Source organism: Entelurus aequoreus, linkage group LG12, assembly GCF_033978785.1.
Source record: "Entelurus aequoreus isolate RoL-2023_Sb linkage group LG12, RoL_Eaeq_v1.1, whole genome shotgun sequence".
In the NCBI taxonomy this organism is placed as follows: Eukaryota; Metazoa; Chordata; class Actinopteri; order Syngnathiformes; family Syngnathidae; genus Entelurus; species Entelurus aequoreus.
Window position 1 is genome coordinate 33,025,201 of NC_084742.1, and position 20,000 is coordinate 33,045,200.

At 38.8% G+C, this 20,000-nt stretch overlaps 1 protein-coding gene across 6 annotated transcripts in view; it reads left to right on the forward strand.

Moving 5' to 3' along the window:
• The window catches only part of large1 (LARGE xylosyl- and glucuronyltransferase 1), a 255,549-nt gene that overhangs the window by 51,222 nt on the left and 184,327 nt on the right, over positions 1-20,000 (forward strand). The window contains exon 2 of one of the 6 annotated variants that reach the window (XM_062065692.1): positions 3,315-3,398. The exons of 4 other annotated variants lie outside the window; for them this stretch is intronic. The gene's annotated coding sequence lies outside the window, so the exon portion shown is untranslated. The remainder of the gene's footprint in view (positions 1-3,314; positions 3,399-20,000) is intronic. One more of the 6 variants, XM_062065691.1, reaches the window with a different exon arrangement.

Below are 20,000 nucleotides of genomic sequence, written 5' to 3' on the forward strand. Positions count from 1 at the left end.
CTTTTAATCTTTTCTGGTTTGCCGTTCCAGACAAAATCGAAGACCCTCCGCTCATAAATCTTAAAAAAGTTGTGTGATGGAGCTGGTAATGACAAAAACAAATAAATAAATTGAGGAATAATTAACGAGTTGGCAATAGACATTTTACCATACAAGGTTAGGGATTTCCCTTTCCATAATTGCATAATTTTGTCCAGCTTTCTTAGTCGATTATCATAATTTACTGAGCCTAGATCTTCCAGATTTTCTGGGACAACAACACCAAGTATGTTAACTGGTCCATCTGTCCACAAAACAGGCACTTTGCATTCCATTCGAAAGGACGTTCCCTTTAGATTTCCGATCCTTAACATTTTACATTTATCATAATTAAGCTTAAGGCCAGATTGCTGTGAAAATATGTCCAAAAGATTAAGAAGGTTCCGCAAACAATGAGGAAAAATCTTATCTTTGTGAATCAGCCTTTTCTGACATGAACTTCATCAAGAACAAACACAGAACACGCCTCACTGATGCACATCTGCAAGACTCACTCAGAGTTGCAGTGTCAAGTTACACACCAGAGTACAACACACTAGTTAACAGCATGCAATGCCAGGCTTCCCACTAACTGACAAAGAAACAGATAACAGATTTGGTGTCCAGTTCAAAGTGTGACATGATTTAAAAATTTGAGAGTTTACTTTTGTATTTTACATGAGTTATTATTTGTAAAAACATGGTGCAAAGTAATTCATGATTTGTTAAAAAATGTTAGTGGCTAGCTAATTAAAATGGGATATTGTGTTTTCACAAGACTGTCTTAGAAGTGATCATTTGAAAATGTTCAATTTGAAAAATGTGCACTTAGAGAAAATATAAAAATAAAGTGTTGCATATTGATATTTATCTGTTTCTATATATATTTATTGTGAGAAATCATTAAGATGATCAGTGTTTCCACAAACATAAATATCATTAATTATTAATAATAACAGAGTTAAAGGTAAATTGAGCAAATTGGCTACTTCCGGCAATTTATTTAAGTGTGTATCTAACTGGTAGCCCTTCGCATTAATCAGTACCCAAGAAGTAGCCCTTGGTTTCAAAAAGGTTGGTGACCCCTGCAGTACAACCTGCCTTAAAGCCATATTCTCGAGGGTAATTACCAATACGCTGTTCTATGGATGCACGTGCGCGCACACACAAACACACAGACATGCATACACACATTACAACACTTTTTTTCTCCACGCAGCAGATTGTTGATTGTGACGTAACAACAAGCATTTTTACCAAAATAACACTTCAGTTTGCATTGATTAAAGAAAACTATAACAGATTGAACAACACATAACTTCAACCACTTCAACAACCCCCCACATCACACCCTGACGAGAATGAAATATGAGGTATAAACGATAAATCGTTGAACATTAAGAGTGTGAAAGTTTGACTCCTACCTGCCCTGACATATTCCTTAAAGTTTCGTAATCAATCAGAAATATCAAGAAGCTAAAACGCACCAAACATGGGGAAGTGTGGAGAGAGTGTTTTGCATATCACCCATTATGCACTGTAATAGATGTATTTTTAATTATATATCGTGCTTTATAATGTCTACAATGTTAAGTGAGCAGGAGGTGTGTTATGTGCAACCGTGTGTTGATGTTATTTGTTGGTTACAGTTCATTTACACCATGAATGGGAAAAGTTATTTGGTTTGGGCCATTTAATTTGATGCTGTGTTCAAGTCTCTTCCAAATTAAACTCATGGTTATTGACCATCAATTCCATCTTTTCCCACAAAAGGGAGGTGAGATTGCGGTCGATTCCATATTCAGGAAGGACAAAGTTTAAGCATACAGTAAATCCTCTTGTTAAACTTGTTATTTTTCACGGGCTGCACTGAAGACTCCGCCGTAGTTTGGACACCCCTGGTTTAGGCCAATTACACTTTACAGAAATTGCAATGCAGTATTTTCCAGATGTACAAAGGCATTTTAGTCCATTGAAGGAGGCTGCTGAAATTTGGGGCTTTTAGCCCTAGTCTCTGCTGCCCTTAGATTATTCATATTTATCAAAGCATTGCATTTTTTGATTAACAAGCATACCTTGACCTGTGGCTTATGTCAACCCATTGCATTAGTTATTACCTCTGTGCAAAGTGAGGTCATGTTTCTTCTGGTTGGTAGCTTGGTTAGTGAGTAAAATTATAAAAAAATAACTAAATACATAATCAGGAAGAGCCATTTAAATAATTATACCTATTGGGGAATCTATTATTACTTCTTGTTGGACCAGTCAGGCAGTGTCCTACCAAATTCCGCAGTTAAGGGGCCATTGCTAGGATTTAGTGGAAACCTGCATGCATTACTGCCAGGCGGACAAAGCATGTGAGGCCAATATGTCAGCACAGTGGGATTGCCAAGTATAAAGGATCTTATCAAAATGTTGAGTTTTTAGGATGCAAACTGAAGCAGCCAGGATAGCTTGTGGCAGAAATTGTCCCAGGCGACTCCTGTAAATCGCCATGTGTTGATGAAAACTGATATTTTAGCGGTTTGATGAATTCAGTTTGAAGGTGAAATGAAATTATGTCTAACAGGAACCAACCTGCTCTTAGATCAGAGGGTTAGTACGCCACATGGTGAATAAACAAATGAGCTCATTTCTAATTTGGACAGAAGGATAATAGGCAGTTGTACTACAGATGGACACTGAATGTGGAGCCAAGCTCACCCTGCAAAGATGCAAGGATCTGAGAGTTCACGAGTTGTTTTAAAGGTAATAATTTCTATTAGTTAAAAATAAACTTTTTGACAGCCTTTGTATAATTAATTGAGTGCAATCCGTTTAAGTCTGTCCCGTTTATGTCTACATCTGTTGACTAACACATCAAGTCCTGGTCCATCGTATTCCTATTACTCAAGTCGGGTTGGCACTTGTGTGAAAGGAATAGCAAAATGCATTACGAGGTCGGTTTCTATGACGGTAATGTAAGTTGAGTTTTAGTGTAAGTTGGAACAGAAGGAGGAGATCTCAATAATGAGACCACAACGCTGCTTCGTTATTAAGGGTAGGGGAACTTATTGATTATAAATACGACACAATTCGTATGTGAAAGATTCTGAATCGATGGACGGACTTCTGAATATAGATTGTTAAATTTTTAAATACACTAATACAGACAGGCCAAAAATGCAGAACTAACGCTGACACACGCTAACGTTAAGCACAGCATGAGCAGACGGGAGGCCATGCTAACCGCTAAGCCATCTTAGATGTGAAGTAGTAAAAAAAGAAATTAATACATGTTTTGTATACTTCAACAGAAGTGTAACTGGAACCACGTTGCAGCAGAGCGTGACCAGCTACGAAGAGGACATTTGCAAGTAGATTAGTAAGTCAGGAGGCAGGTAATTATCCGAACTGTACGCTATAGGTATGAAAGGGGGAGCAAAGTGTCAGTGCATTTCGCAGTTTTAAAAAGCACAAAAACAAACAACAACAAGGATGCCTGCTAGTCACGTAGCGATGTCACTTAACAGGCGTCTGGAGTGCGCACAAGGTGTGAAACGGTTTCACAAAATCCACGGTCGAGCTTATTATGGTTTTGTGACACGGTTTTCGGTTCGGTGCACATAGTTGTTCTTTTTAACACCCCAGAATATCATACAGTGCATCTGGAAAGTATTCACAGGGCTTCACTTTTACCACATTTTGTCATGTTACAGCCTTATTCCAAAATGAAATAAGCTATTTTTTGTTTTAAAAAATCCATAATGACTATGTGTAAAAAATGTTTTGCATTTTTTTTGGATTTTTGCAAATTCATTAAAAATAAAAAACTAAGAAATCACACGTACGTAAGTATTCACAAAAGTGAGCACAGATTCATCCTGTTTCAACTTATCCTTTAGATGTTCCAACAGCTTAATTGGAAGCCACCTGTGGTAAATTCAGTTGGTTGTACATGATTTGGAAAGGCACACACCTGTCTAGTTATAAGGTCCCACACTTGACAGTACATTGCAGAGCACAAACCAAACATGAAGTCGAAGGATTTGTTTGTAGACCTCCGAGACAGAATTGTCTGGAGGCAAAAAAATATCTGCTGCCTTGAAGTTCCCAATGAGCACAGTGGTCTCCATCATCTGTAAATGGAAGAAGTTTGGAACCACTAGGACTTTTCCTAGTGCTGGCCGTCCATCTAAACTGAGCAATTGGGGAAGAAGGAACCGAGTCAGGGAGATGACCAAGAACCCGATGGTCACTCTGTCAGAGCTTCAGCATTCCTCTGTGGAGAGAGAAGAACTTTCCAGAAGGACAACTATTTTAGCAGCAATCCACCATCAGGCCTGTATGATAAAGTGGCCAGACGGCAGCCCGCCTGGAGTTTGCCAAAATACACCTGAGAAATAACCTGACTCTCGCCAGATCCTTGTACCGTATTTTTCGGAGTATAAATCGCAGCGGCCGAAAATGCATAATAAAGAAGGAAAAAAACATATATAAGTCGCACTGGAGTATAAGTCGCATTTTTTGGTGAAATTTATTTGATAAAACCCAACACCGAGAATAAACATTTGAAAGGCAATTTAAAATAAATAAAGAATAGTGAACAACAGGCTGAATAAGTATACGTTATATGACGCACAAATAACCAACTGAGAATGTGCCTGGTATGTTAACGTAACATATTATGGTAAGAGTCATTCAAATAACTATAACATATAGAACATGCTATACGTTTACCAAACAATCTGTCACTCCTAATCGCTAAATCCCATGAAATCTTATACGTCTAGTCTCTTACGTGAATGAGCTAAATAATATTATTTGATATTTTATGGTAATGTGTTAATAATTTCACACATAAGTCGCTCCTGAGTATAAGTCGCACCCCCGGCCAAACTATGAAAAAAACTGCAACTTATAGTCCGAAAAATACGGTAGTTCGCTGAGCTCCACACAAGGATCTGGGCTCGAGGGCATTGCAAACTCCTTACAGACAGCAACAAATAATGAACCATTTAAGATCGCCGGGCGGGATTTCATAGATGTGGCGCAGTGCCGAAGCGACTGATTTTGATTGATGGTTGAAGTAGCACGTCATTCAAGATAACAGACAAGTGGTTTATCCAATCACATACAATGATTTTTTTTTTTACAAGGCCCCGCCTTCTGAAATACATCTCCTTTTGCGAAGTCCCAGATCCTTGTGTGGAGCTCAACAAACTACAAGTATCTGGCGAGAGTCAGGTTACCTGAGAAACTCTCAGACCACGAGAAACAAAATGCTTCGGTCTGATGAGACAAAGATTGAACACTTCGGTGTAAATGCCGGGCATCATGTTTGGAGGAAACCAGGCGCCGCTTATCACCAGGCCGATGACTTTCTTACAGTGAAGCATGGTGGTGGCATCAGCATGCTGTGGAGATGTTTGCAGGTATGTATGGAGACATCCATACCATACCAACTTTATTTATAAAGCCCTTTAAAAACCACCACAGTTAAAACAACAGAGCAACAAAAGATACATCCAACCAGTGAAATGAGGCTAAAACAGGAGTAATTTGCGCTCTTTTACGTGTAAGTTAAAAGTCGGGCAGCTGCATTTTGTACCAGCTGCAGACATGAGAGGGAGGACTGGCTAATTACAAAATACAGAGAGTTACAGTAATCCAGCCGAGATGTGATGAAGGCATGGATTACTGTCTCAAACTGTTGCCTGGAGAGAAGGTTTTTAACCTTGGCCATTTGACGTAAATGACAAAAGCTGTCTTTCACCACTGTACCAATCTAACGGTCCAATTTAAAATCAATATCAATACAAAAGCCCAAGTTGGTGACCATGGGCTTAACGTGCATAGCAAAGGGGCTAAAGTCAATGGGGGGTGAAAGGTGAGGTATTGCACAGCTAGATGGAGTTTGTAAAGAATGAAGTCATGCAACGTTCACTCTGGAAGCAGAGCTGGAGAAGCCTGTTGTAGAATGAGCTCTGCAGCCCCTCTATTGTCTGATGGAGTAGGCGGGCAGGATTGTCCATGATGGAGAGCAGTTTTTTCACTGACCTCCAGTCTCTCACTGTCACAAACACCTCAAACAGAGAGCCAATATAATAAAAATGTAATATGTTGTAGCCAGGTCTAGCATTGAGAGATGTTTCATGGGATCAGAGTGCCTCAGTGTGTGCTTTTAAAAGTCGGTACATTTTGCCAAGTGACATGTGATGTCAGTGAGGGAGAGCATTAGCATTAGGGAACGTTAGGTGCAGTCCGCGAGAGTGACTGGAACTACAAAATGTTCCCAATGGCAGCTCCTGTTGTTGAATGTTGAATACATGTTACACATTGAACGTTTGTAAACTCTATTTACACTGCAATGTCAATTATTCTAAGGCAATGTTCACACTGCAGGTCAATTCTCTTTTTTCCCCGAATATGTGACTTGCATCTGAGTTTTTTTATGTCGTTGGGCCCTATTCTCTCTTGTGCTTGAATGGAAAAAGCTGCACCGATTCTGGCCGTGTAGCATTCTCCCCCTCGACTTAATCTGTCACTGCGTGCCTTCATCCAAGATGCACACTCAGCAACCTTTAAATGTGGCCGTTCTGAGTCAAATCCGAGTTTGTGCGTGTTCTCCTGTCGATTTAAGCACTTTTGCTCTTACGACCTTCTGGGACTGCAAGAAATGCCAACATCCCGGGAAGGTGAAACATTTCCCTTGAAGTTTGGGTCACTATAGATAGTAATTTTAAACTTGACAAACAAGTCAATGGTGTTTTAAAATCGTGTTTTTATCATCTTTGTATTTTAGCAAAAGTAAAACCGTTTTTATTTTTTAACTTTTTTTAAACAAGTCGTGCATGCTTTTATTTCAAGTCGCCTGGACTACTGCAATGCACTTTATGCTGGCATTAGCCAAAAGGCTCTCTCCCGGTTGCAGTTAGTCCAGAACGCGGCAGCAAGTCTTTTAACAGGGGCCAGGAAACGCGAGCATATAACCCCAATTCTTGAGACTTTGCACTGGCTCCCTGTTCATTTTACAATAGATTAAAAACATTTGCTGTTTGGTTTTAAAGCTTTGCATGGACTGGCACCTCATTATATCTCGGACCTCATCCAAATTTACACTGCTGCGCATGCTTTGAGGTCTGAGAGCCAGCTCCAGCTCGTGGTGCCCAAGACGAGACTTAAAACCAGGGGAGATGGGGCCTTTTCTGTGGTTGGCCCTAAGCTCTGGAACACTCTTCCCCTCCATGTTCGAACTGTTCCCACAGTGGAGTGTTTTAAGTCTCTATGTATTGTTTTAATTAGATTTACCCTTTAAAATAGTTTTTAATCACATTTATTTTTATATTGTTTTTATATTTATTTATTTTGTTTTTATTCAGTCATTGGTGGAGCTAAGGATCGTATTTGAATCTTGTTTTTAATATTTTTGTGCAGCACTTTGGAAACATTTTTGTTGTTTAAATGTGCTATATAAATAAAGTGGAATGGAGTGGCCCAATTTACTAAATGTTTGCATGTACTAAAACACGTGCAAAGTAGATAGCGTCTGTTAAGTCAGCAGAATAAGGCGTACAAACAATTTTGCGTCTCTGTCTTCATTAATATGCAAAATGTATGTTGATCTTCAAAACACCCACAATACTTGTGGGAGAAAATGCAAGTATAATTATTTAGCACGTGTAATGTGATTTATCAACACTTACCACCGTTTTGCAAGCACTATTTAGCGTTTTATTCAGCACATGTCAGAAGGACGCGCAAACTGACACAATCCACACACGGCTGCAGGATCAGTGCATGTGTTGCACAGAAAGACAATGGGCAGACAACAATCCTCCGTCATACGTGTGTTTCCACATCATGGACGGTCAAAAAATATTACACACATCATCTATTCAGCAGTTTTCTTTAATAATTTTCATAGTTGCTGGATGACTAATGAGGTTGATTTAAAATTAATTCAATTGATGCCTTTTGGTGTCTGCTGGAGTTTTTTTAAGTGTCGTTCTTTCTTTTAATGTAGGAAATGTATTACTATAACATATCTCCAACATGAAAAGCCATCTTTCATTGTGCATTTTATTGCGTTTGAGTTATTCCAGATGCACTAATGCCTCACGCACACAATTACGTGTCAGTGTGCATATGTTTCTGTTGTCTGGATTGCGATTCAGAAAAGGTGCGACACATTTTAGATGTGTGCTGCTGCTTCAACGCATTGCACACAGGTAGGAGCATGATAACATAAACGTGCAAAACAATGATCTAATTTCTCTGTGGTAAAAGGGCCGTATGAACGCAAAATACCACCACATTCAGTGTTTCCCATAAACTGCCAATATACCTGTGGCGGTGGGGGCGTGGCTATAGACGTGGCTATGGGCGTGGTCACCATGACATCATCGAGTAATTTGCATAATTTACTACAATGATATGATTTTCTCTTAAAAGGCTCAAAAAATGTATACTTACTAATTAATAATAACAGTTTTGTTTTAAACGTCCATCCATCCATCCATTTTACAATATAATTTCAACACTTTATGTACATATTTATATACAGATTTGAACAATAAGTTATTTACTAAAATATATTTAATAATTGTGGTTCTTACAAAAAATATATCTTATAAAGTATAAAAGCTAAAATGTCTCTTAAAGTTCTGCCCCTTTAATTAGTGCATACTAAATAATTTTACTTTAGCCTACTACTACAACCATATTATTTACCAGCAACATAAAGTGAAACAGAGGCAGAGGTGTCCTGCCACAGTCAGTAACAAATAAACAGAAAACAGTAGTGGTCAAATACAAATAAGGCAACAAGAGAAGTATCCTAAACTTCTCTTTTGTAAAGTAAATCTGAACAGCCTATATGGGCATCTACGTCAACTATATGATTTGCCTGAGAAGCTGGACAGGACAAGAGAAAAAAAAAATTAAAAAAAATTTAATTGTGGCGGACGTAATTCTTTCGTTGCGGGCTGCCACAAATAAATGAATGTGTGGGAAACACTGACATTTCAATCGCACACGCACTGTTAGCAGATCACATGCAACACACCCACTCATAGTACACGCTATTTTAGTTTTTGCACACGCTGTCTAGCTCTTAGCAAATCAGGCCCCAAATGTATTACAATTATTAAAATATAAAAAACGCTTCCAGAAAGCTATCAAATATTTTCTGATGACTTCAATTAGGACATAGTGAAGCAAAGTGATCTTACTTGATGTTTTCGACCACACAAAACATTTTAACACAGAACGTCATAACACAAGACCGCCTGTATAGCAGCTACTTGTTGTGTTGTGTCGCAGTGGTTTCAAACATTCGACTATAAAGCAAACCATCCCGTTTCCTGCTTTGGACCTACCACAGCCGAATAGTAGAGTTTACAAACCTGTCAACTAGGCCTGCACAATTATTCTTATTTTAATCAAGATCACGATTGTCTGTGGTATTAACATTTAAAAGGCAAGGTCCGCTGCATATCAAATAAGCACTTTCACAACCAACAGTCAGCCAACAACCGGGGGGCGGCCAAAATAAATTGAGCTCATGTGAGTGTGAGCACGCATTTTAACCCCGAAATACGCCCACATGCCTCGCTGTTCTCTAGACACTCCCGCTTGTTTCCCGGGTGAACCAACGAGCACGGCAAAGCTGCATTGGTGTGCAGTGTGCACGTCCAAACAATTAATCGCGTTGCGGCGACACATTAAGCATTAACAACACTTCCCTTCTTTCCTCAACTGCCATAAAGCTGTCAATCCAAATAGAGGTTTGGTTGCTCACAGAACCGACCGCCCGCCCGCTACCGGCGCAAAGCCCCAACAAACTGCTACAAAATACAGACTACTACATCAACCGTGCACCGAGGGAGCCCGAATCCAATAACCTCTCAAAGACTACGCCATAACCCCATTGGGTTGGAGTTTTTTCTTGCCCTGATGTGGGATCTGAGCCGAGGATGTCGTTGTGGCTTGTGCAGCCCTTTGAGACACTTGTGATTCAGGGCTATATAAATACACTTTGATTGATTGATTGAATAATGGATGTAATAGTGTTTTATTTAGCCAAAGACATACATCCTATGTGAGCAGTACATTGTTGTGCATAATCTTATTTTTTCACTTGTTTGCACTTTATGATTGCACTTTGCGATGGCATTTTTTATTTAGTTATTTGGTTAATTATTTTTATTTTTAAATGAAAGCCAAATTCACATACCGTTCGTTTAAAATAGAGCAATAAGATATGTTTTACATAAGTTAATAATCTTGATTAATATTTTATCCATAATTGTGCAGCCAAACTGTCAACTGTCAACTGAACAGGCCAGAGACCATGGTATGTTCTGGACTAAGCCATCAAACCACTGTGCCTACATTTAACCAACCACAGAAGACACTACACAATTTAAACCAATCAGAAACAATGTAAGGCGGGTCTTGGCGTCTCTCTTTCACGCACCTCAGCTGTGCGTTGCTTCTGATTGGCTTAAATTGCGTGATGTCTTTCGTGGTTGGTTAAATGTAGGCACACCTCAGATACGCACACGCAGATTGTGTTACACGCACGCACTTCTGATTGCGCGCGCACACGTATTACACACTCACAAATCTGGATGCGCTCACTCAAATTGTACATGGCAGAAGTGTGGCAAAAGTCACGTGTAAGTAGACAGCCTATTGAGGGTTCTTTCTGATTAGGCACAGACTAATGCAGATATAAAACACACGTACGCGGATCTGATTACACACACTCGGATTGAAATACAGACACACACAATAGTACACACACACGTGAATTGGATTGCACGCGCACAGATTGAGATACACGTTTGCAAATAATGTTGCTACAATAATACTTCCATACTGTGAACTACAATGTGTTTTGTGCTAATTTTCAATTATTTGGCATTTGAAAGTAAGTAATCAACTGCCTTTTAGTTGTTGAAAGCCTGATAGATTGTTAGCGCCTAACATCCACCCAAATATTTACTACTAAAGGCGATTTAGTGGCTAAAACTAAACTGAGATGCATACTTTTGCCAAAGTATAGGGAGAACATGCAAGCCCTGCACAGAAAGATCACAGCTCACTTTTTAAGGAGAGATGATGTCGTTTTAAATGCAAAAACTATTTTGTATATTTCTGCTTGGTGGCAAAATATTCTATATGACTTTATTGCACCCACCCTCTCTGTTGTGTACTCTTCAGATGCTACTGTATTACTATCATGTAGCAAATTTATATCCCCTTTAAAGACTACAATAGGACATGATCCATAATTTGTGGGACTGAAACAAGGGAAACATTTAGTCAATTTATGAATGTGTGGTAGCATCCTCTCACCAGCCAATCCAGGCCAGAACAACATAGGGGGTAAAGTAGGGCATGAGACTAAAAACAGCAATGTTGTCGTCTGTGTGTTCCCCGTTTAATATCTGCCATGCCACAGTGCAGAGTGACAGCTTTGACACAGGAACCTGCATGTAATAACTACTCTGAAAAAGCAATAAGTTCAACAACACATTGATCCTGTTCCGTCAGGATGCTTTTCCGATTAACAAACAATCATCAATCATTAAATGAACTATTATCCAAACAGCTAAGCCTTTATCACGAGAGTTTGGCATATCCGCTGGTTAGACTGTCTGTTGCTTGAAAGCATTAACGGCATGTTTTTCCTGACAGCGTCATAATGAGAAAAGCAGCTATCTTGTATTATTCCTTGTGGGAAATTTTACTCTGCTTATGCTATTTTATTTTTAATCACATACAATTAGGGAGAGGAACAATTGGATCATGTGGCATGCAGTAATGAGGGCTAGAGTGAGGGGGCTGTGCAAACAGTGTCACGCCCCTGAGGAGTTCAGGAAACTGGCATCTTAAATAGCAACAAGACCCAATTTCCAATTTGGGTTTGTCACTGCTGGTCTTGAACCTGCGGCTGTTCCATACTTAGTCTTTATAGTTTATTGCCCAACTGAGCTTTGTCAGTGTAATTTATTGTATACTGTAAATGTCTGTAAATTACCAAGGAGATGGAAATATTAACATACGTACTTAAAATGAAACGTGAACAAAATACTAAAACAGAGTACAGGCGTGTCCAAAGTGCGGCCTGGTTGTTTTTTATTGGCTCCCAGACACATTTTAGACAAAATAAACACATCCTAGATTAGAACATAACACAAAAACACAAAAATTAAACCGGCCCAAATCTCCACAGATTGAAATAATAAGAAGTTAGATGTATCAAGTGTGTTAGATTAGATATTACACTAATTTTCTTTGTTACAAATACCAAAAATGACAATGTGGATGATTTACAATAATAATGATAATAATGGATTGTTCTGATAGTTTAGCCTGTAGTGATTGACCTACATTTTAGTATCCTTAGGCCTATTCTATACTAAGCCGGCTAAGGTTATCCAGGGTAAATCCCACCTAACCTTATCTGTCTCCACACGCACACAATGGTCGTTTAAGACCTCTTCCGTCCGCCGGCGCAACGCAACCTAATACGCATGCACGAAAAAAATGTGCGCGTCATAGTCATCTCTGACCTGGAAGTGTATCCTTACCCTGTGTTTCAATGTAGACTATTGCCACATTTCTTTTAACAGTAAACCCTGCTTGCCTTAGACTATTGTAGTGAATCACACCTTAGCCGTGATACATGAATCATATCTTTAATGGACATGTGAAAGTAAACAACGTGATAAAGAACACTTTAAAACAATCATCGATATCTGTTCAGGACACTGTGCTTGTAGGCTGAAATTGGCGGTCGTACTTGACGGAACCGCAACCACTTCATGGCTTCACAATAGTTATGGAGTACAAAACCAGACATTGAGTAATCGCTCGACATACATCGCGGACAATAACTAGTAACAGTCTGCTTTGCCAGTCCAAATGTATTCGCTGTTTTTCGTAGTCTGTCTTTGTCTCCCCTTCGACAAATGGACAAAGTTTTTCACTAAGTAAAATCACAGCTGACCTGGACATTCCAAAGTTCTCTTGCCGTTCAGCTGGCACAACACACTCATTGACAAACATATCCCACCAGACTGCCGTTCTTCCAGGCGTTATCCAAAACTGCAGCTCAACCGTCTATGTTGCCGTCTGAGATGTGTTTTATCCGAAATAGCTGCAATAGCGCGTTTCCTTCTTTTAAGGTATTAATGTGTGATTTCCACATGGGCATGTCTGGATGACTCGCCTCCATCTTTCTGACGTGACTTCCTGTGTGGGGCGCGGTCTTTCTGCTGTCACTTCTTCTCCGAACTCTGTTTGTAAATGATCAATGAGTCCATACAAAGCTAAGAGCCGGAGATACAAGAAATAGACGGTGCACTTACCCGTGTAAAAAAATTGTCTGAGGAGGGGAACCTTAAACGCTGATTTAATGTGGCTGAAACGAGGCTTAAGCTAAATAATTCTTCGTTTAAGGGGTTAAACGACTTTGTGTAGACATAGCCTTAATGTACAAACTCAGTCAAAGTAGCCACCGCATCTTCACATTTTTCTGTATGTTGCCCTCACTGAAAAAAATGTGGACACACCTGACATAGTAGAATGCTGTTATTGTAATAATATTAGGTACAGTGAAAACTCTTTCAGTCAGTTTCGCTTACGTTGACAATAGGGATGTAACAATATAAAAAATTCACTCCACAGTTATTGTGACCAAAGTTACTACGGTTATCATTTTTATCATATATCGTTGAATGTGGTCAAAAAGTGCACACACTACTATCTTTTAACCATGTTTTTTAATTTATAAATAGAGACACAATATACTTTCTTGACAAAAGAAACGATAATTGTTCGGGCTTCATAAGAATAATTTTTTTACTTGATATTGCTTGGAAATGGATTTTAATTATTTACTTGTATTCATGTTAACATTTAAGATAACGCTAGTCGGTCCACAAATTACCAGTCACAGTTTTTCGATAATTTTAATTTTATTCAATAATACTAACCTTTGGGAGTTGTACCGCTATTATCATTATTGCAGTTTATCGTGACATCCTTAGTCGAGAACCAGTTTATGGCAACCACCTCATCAAGTCTTGGTTATCAAAAAAGTGCCCACTTAGGTCGACGTTGAAATACATGGTCAACTGCTTTTGTCCAGATTTGAGCATCCATCCATCCATTTTCTACCGTGTGTCCCTCTCAGGATTGCACGCGTGGCTGGAGCCTATCCCAACATCAGATGTCAATATGAGGTAGTCATGAGTTAAAAAAGGCAAAGTAGTTGTGCAGTTAAATAAGAAATTAACGCAACAATGTGGATTAATCCATCATCATTATTAACCTGATTGTTTTTAACACCTTTAACCCATCAGCTGCGCAGAATGACAAAACCCTTGAAACGTCTCTGGTAATGCATTTCGGGCAGTTTGTCCAAGTAGTGTTGATGCTGCACCTGCACAAATAGGCAATTGATCCGGAAGTAATAGGCAGCAGAAGCAAACGTGTCGATATGGAAGACGCTACACAGCATGTTGGCCCTCTTGACAAAAAATTTGAATACAAAAAAACATGACGGAACAATCAACCATCAAATATGCGCAGGAAGGAGTTTTTTTGTTAACAAATAACTTCTATCTTCAAATAGTACATAAATAAAGCAAAACGAGGATTGGGTCCACATTGATATAGTGTAACACATGTATACAAATGTTTGTTTCGAAAAACATTTTGTTATATGTTTCTTAAAACACCTTTGATATAATTTTTCATGTTAAGTGTAAGGCTTTAATGATGAATTTGATTTAAAAAAAAAAAAAACTTTAATATTCTGTTGCTTCAATTAATTATTTAATGAGTTTAACTAATATATAAAATCCAGTTTTTAATTAATAATACACACATGTTAAATGTGCAATTTCAGAGTTGATGATGTGCATTTATTAGAAAAAAAACTAAACGTTATGACAAGGAAACACATTTTAGTTGTTCCCCAAAATACGCATTGAGGCTATAAAATGTGTTTTATCCAATTACTCGATTACTCGAACTAACTAATCGATAGATTACTCGATTACTAAAATAATCGATAGCTGGAGCCTGAGTTAAGTCTATATATATTTCCTACTTTTTTGAGTCTCTTTGCTCATGCAAAACTAAACATGATTAACGAGTAAACATTAATTATATTTAATTGTGATTAATCTAAATTGATCCACATCTACGTTGTGATTATTCCACTCGATGTCCATTGCACCGGTCGCCCGGGGGAGGGTCCCCACATCTGCTGTCCCTTCCAAGGTTTCTCATCTTAATCCCATTGGATTGAGTTTTTTTCTTGCCCTCATGTGGGATCTGTGGGACTGTCGTTGTGGCTTGTACAGCCCTTTGAGACACCCGTGATTTAGGGCTGTATAAATAATCTTTGATTGAATGATTGAAAATGTTAATCGTTTGACGGCCCTAATAAGAACAATAACTATACATCATTATTGTATACAAAATTTGTAATATAAAATTCCTCTTGGTAGGAAATTACCATTATATCAATCAATCAATCAATGTTTATTTATATAGCCCTAAATCACAAGTGTCTCAAAGGGCTATAAAAAAAATAAAAAAATAAATTGTTCCCTGGGGCAATTGAAAAAAAAAAAGCTTATCATCCAAAAGGGGGAGGAACCGCAAGATAAAGTGACTATAATTTAAACTGAATCTTACCTCTCTCGATTGTCGGTTTACATTAGCAGCGCACAGACCACAAATCGCCTCTTATTTTCCTCATACCACTGTAGCCTTTTACACTTCAAGTCCATCCCCAACCCCCATTTAATGCACTCGGCTACTGTGATTGTGTTTTTGGCTCTTAAGTGCTGATTAATTCGAGGTGTATTGTGTTCAACCTGTGTCAGTACCAGTTTGTTGTTTTTAAGTTAGATTCTTAGCAGTCGCACACCGCTGTTTGTAGTAAAGCATAAAAACAGGTCTCAAAGTAACTCACTATTGCAGCATAATGCAATACTTATTTCTTCTGGGATATACCTTTGGTATTTTTTTTAATTCTTAGTTGTCACACAAGTATTAAAAGTTTAGTTAATTAGACACACATTATTTTTGTATAACAAATGAGATGGGCATTGGGAGATTTTCTTCTGTTGAGGCTAGTCCTTCAGCACGTGTTTGTGAAAATAAAAATAAAAACTTGCACACAGTTACGGCCATTCTGCGCATTTTTTTATTTTTATTTAGCATCCTGTCTTCACCAAAAACTTAGATTTTTCCAAATTGTACAACCACAGGTGTTGGGTTAGATGCAAATTTGTTAGATGATTACAAACACAATTAATAACAAATGTTAATAAATTAGTTTATAAATATACTAGTGCCGTCAAATTATTAATTTCTTTAATCAGATTAATCAAACTTTTTCAATCATGGTTAATCACGGGTTATTACTCACTTGCATAATTTAAAAAAATGCAATTTTGTGGTCAGGTCATCCAAGAACATTTTTTAAATGTATTACTCAAATGCACTACATGTTTTACTCAAAACTTTCTAACAGTTTTATCCAAAGTCCTGTCAGGGTTTATTTTGAAGTGAAGTGAAATTTTCCTCTGAACTCAACAGTCGAAGTCTCCTCACTTGTCTTTGCCCTGACTTATCCATTGACCTGATCCCTGACTGTAAAGGAACCCTCAGCCCGGATTTCCAGTGGATGCGTAATTGCTGCTGAACGGCGCCACCATGGAATGTCTCCGCCATGTTCTGATGCGTGCCGTTGTGGCTGCGCCGTGCAGCAAAACAGCGCAGACTTTTATGAGGTCTTACAAGTTTGTGCCTAATCATGCGATAAGGGGAGTTGTAGTAAAGCAAACCACAGACCGTTTATTCTGTCCTTCCAGAGGAGCAGAAGCATATAAACTGCCCATTTGAGATACGTAACGGCTGCTGAAAGACAACACTGCGGAACGTCTCGAGCTTTGCTGTCCATCAGTACCCACAGGCGGGCATCTTTGACGGCTCTGACTTGACTTGACTAGTAGAAAAGACAACAGTTTTGCCTTGTAGAAAGACTACTTTATTTGTATATTTATAGCAAGCAACAACACAACAGTGACATCATCCTTGGCACACACACACACACACACACACACACACACACACACACACACACGCCTCATTCAATTTCCGCTAACCACTCCCCGGTCCGTATCAGCTGGTTTTTGACACAGGACACCAAATAGCTGTCAAGGATATGCTTGTAATATGATTTCTTGATTTTGGACCTCCAGAATCAGCCTGTCCTTCATGTCTGTCCCCGCCCATTAGGACATTTCAAAGTGTAAAATACGATTGAACATAAAGTATTTTCATTTGATAGTAAACTAGATCATTTATTTTGTGTTTGTGCATGACTTCCTGTCCCACAGGAGCAGATTTGAGCCAAATTGATCCGCTATTTTGTGGCGACTGACAAAAATATAAGCTCTGCGTATTCTTAGCGCAGGGGGCCCACCGGCAGTAGAAACTGACACATGAACTAGAATGGGAAAGGTAAAGAATGTATGTATGGTAGGGCTGGGCAATATGTCCAAAAACTATTTCACGATATACGTTTTTTATATTGATCGATATCGGTAATAATTATTGATACTTTTTATGACTTATTCAAGCCTGGCAATAAATACAGTAAAACTATTTTGAACTTACCAAGAGTACTATTTATCAGTGGAGAAAGTGTCTGGGAGCCAGGTAGAATGAGCGCTGCTAAGGTGAGAAAATATTTAAAATAGATTTGAAGTAGACGCTAGATGGCAGTAGTGTATAAGCTATTGAACATTACACACAGTAGTTTGGGAAGAAACTAATTAAACCAACACATTGGAAGTGTCAGGATGTTGCTGCAGTGTCTGCATTAAAACCAACAAAACTAAAGACAAGTTCTGTTATTGAGTTGATATATCGAGATATTACAGTTTTTTCTTCTTACTCCATGCAGAGAATCCACAGACAGACAGTGCAACCACATTAGTGTTGTAAGAGTAGTGTATGTGTGTGTGTGCTCCTATAAGAATGGCGGTGTGTGGGGTGAGTGACGTCAGTAAGCAAGCTGTAGCATGCAGCAGTAGTGGCAACTGGCGAATGTGTCCGGTTGTGTCCTGCTCCTCGACTACGGTCTGCGACCAGAAAGGTGTAGTTGATACTGTTACGTGATTGGCAATTAACGTGTCCCTCCCAATGCTCAGTGAATACTGTTAACTGATTGGCTGTTAGCGTGTCGCTCCCATCTTCCTGTTTCCTGCGTTCCCAAAGCACGAGTGACTTCATGAAACAAATCCTGCTTTAAAATTGCTGGTTTCTTCTGACCAAAAAATATAAACATATGTCGCATATTTTATCGAAGGCATTTTATATTATATCGATTAAGTAGCTATCGCGATATGAATTGATATTGTAATTTTGGCCCAGCCCTAATGTACTGTCGAAATAAATTGCGTGATTAATCTATGTATATACAGTACATGATTAAGGCAATCATTTTCAGTGATTAATCACATGAGTTAACTCATTGTTTTGACCGCCCTAAAATATGCTCATACCTGTCCACCTTCACGGTTTACCGGCCGTTGTTCTGATCAGTATCCCACACTGGACCATGCAGGCCTTGTTCCTTTTTTAACTTCTATCCTTGCATATAAACACTAAATGAAGACGTTTAAAATGCAGACCACACTCCTTCCTTCGCCGTGATCCCGGTTTTAAATGCACTCTTGCTCTCGACCATGCTGTCTATTACGCTCAGACACACTCGGCCAAGCCACCTTGGTCGTTGCCGGTTGAACGTGGGTGTGCATATTTATAGTGCTTTCCTGCGAAATGAGTGTGTAAAACCGCAAGTCTCTCCTGTGGTGGAGCGTAACACCTGCAAGCTGGCAATGCCTTTTAAATGAGACGAAAGCCCCAAACTAAAATTTGGATGAGCTCCAATTGGCGAGGCTGTGGAAGTGAGAGAAACTGGGAAAGAAGAACTTTAAACAGAAGACTAAGATACAGAGACACCTACCGTAAGACAACACCTCTAATTATTGCTGCATTGCTTGTATGCTCATGAGTCCTGTGGGATGCAAGCTGCGAACAGATTGTTTGCAGCCAGCACATGCTGTAATGGGACTAATGGTGGTCATTTTGATTAGACCTTCACTGATGACAATGTGAAGGACGAGAACACACACATGCAATAATTGATTTGTTATTTTTTAGGGGCCACTTGGGGGCAGTAGACAAACCTAATTAGCATATTGTTGACACATTGATTACTTGTCTAAGGAACATTAAAGGGGTAAGTTTGTGATTGTTTTCCGACATTTCAAACACTTAATTGTGGTCTACATTACATGAAACTGTGTCGCGTATGTCCAAATTTGGCACAGATTTTGTTTTACAGACCATTTTCAAGTCGCTTTCTGACCGTCTCTTCAGAATGTACCGTTTGATGGGCGGTCTTATTTACATGCCAAAGCCCTCCTGAAGGCCGACCCCCCTTCGACTGCGTCTGCACCCCGTCAGCCACGTTGTAATTTTTAGTGCTTTCATATCGAGTCTACTGACAGATATGAGTTAAAACTTTACACTACGTGCAACAGGATATTAGCATGCATGTGCATTTTTTATTTTATTTTTTTTTAAAATTTTAAACAACATAAAAAAACACAAAAGATACACTTACCATTAGTGCAACAACCCAAGAAAACCCTCCCTCCCCCATTCACACTCATCCACACTCTTTTACACAAAAGGGGCTGTCTCTTTCTGTTATTATAAAAAAAAACTTCTGGTTCCTACAATATAGAATAATACAGTCTGCAAGGCATACAGTCTTTAGAGCACACATGATTGTGTGTGGTGCTGGTCCACTAACATTTTCATTAATTACTATATTTTATGTAATTGTTTTTATATTGCTTTACTTTCAAACAAAACAAACAAAGAAATCAGAT